Source organism: Orcinus orca, chromosome 10, assembly GCF_937001465.1.
Source record: "Orcinus orca chromosome 10, mOrcOrc1.1, whole genome shotgun sequence".
Classification (NCBI taxonomy): Eukaryota; Metazoa; Chordata; class Mammalia; order Artiodactyla; family Delphinidae; genus Orcinus; species Orcinus orca.
In genome coordinates this window covers 55,321,957-55,323,462 of record NC_064568.1, presented here as the reverse complement: position 1 = coordinate 55,323,462, position 1,506 = coordinate 55,321,957, and positions in this window count along the sequence as shown.

Sequence of the window (1,506 nt, the reverse complement as noted above, 5' to 3'; positions counted from 1 at the left end):
TTTGAGTGTGGATCAGCAGGCCCAGAACCTCAGCAGCCTCCCTGGGCCCTGAGTGGTTGGCAGAAACACTTGCTGTGCCTCCCCCCTGATCCTCCAATCCCAGAAGGTCCTTCCCCATTTGCCTCTATTCTTACCCCCCTCCCTCCCATGCCCCTAGGACCCAAGGTGCCAGAGGGGGCCTCGGAGGGTGGAGGAACAGGCCCGGGAGCCTAGCAGGCTCTCTGGGGCCCGAGTGGGCAGGGGAAATGGTAGCTGCATTTCCCCTGATCCTCTGAACCCCCTCCCCTCCCCCAGCCACCCCTTAGGGACACCAGTACCATCTGGCCTCCACTTCTCCCTCACTCCCCCACACATCCTACCCCGTCACTCGGGAGTTCCTTCTGTCCCTTTGGGTGTCAAGGCCCCCCACCAGCGTCTAGCAGGTGCCCTAGTTGTGGGGAGATGCATATATATATATATTTAGATTTATGTATCTGAATCACTGTGCTGTACACCTGAAACTAACACAACATTGTAGATCAACTATACTTCAATTAAAAAAAGGAATACCCAGTTCAGAGCAAGATCTGCCAAGTGAGGTCTGAGCAGTGCAGTTGACAGCAGTTTATTACCAAGGCTGCTGTCCATTTGTGCAGGCTGCACACTGTGCAGTGGTGCCTGGCAAAGGTGGTGTAGGGAGGCCAAGTTCCAGCCTGCGCTCCTCCCACTAAACCCCCTGCCTGGGTAGTGTCTTCACAGAGGAGAGACCTCCATTTTCTCATCATCACAAAGGCATGATACAGGCCTGCCAGTACCAAGTAAATTACTCTGACCTCTTCTCACCTTGCCCACCTTCTAGACTCTGTGCATTGTTAAAATACAGCCTAAGATTTCCTACCCTGTTTCAGCAAGTGTATTATTCATGCATCATTTTGACCTTGTGGCTACTGAAAGTCCCTGGGCCTTATTTATATGAGCTTCTGTTCAGCCAGATTTCTGCTATTGTATCTGACATTGATATATGTCATTGAAAAGGATAAAAACTTTCTGCAACTTATACAGATTTTCTTCCACATTGATTTGAAGTTATTAATCAACACTCTTTGGGAATATTTTTTTCAACCAGCTATTAATCCATCTCACTCCTAGTCCTTTCTCCATGTTCTTTAAAAGGGTACTTGAAACAGTAAAATCTTTTGCTGAGCTTGTTATTTTATGTCCCTGAATCAGCCAGATTTGGCAACTTTATCTAGGTAAGCAAATATTAATTCTTGGTAATCACATCTTCTTTTGAAGCAGCCACAATTTATTTAATATATGCTTTAGAATTTTAAATTTTTTAAATGAAGTATCAATGATTTACAGTGTTGTATTAATTTCTACTGTACAGCAAAGTGACTCAGTTATACATATATATATATTCTTTTTCATATTCTTTCCCATTATGGTTTATCACAGGGTATTGAATCTAGTTCCCTGTGCTATACAGTAGGACCTTGTTGTTTATCCATCCTATATGTAATAGTT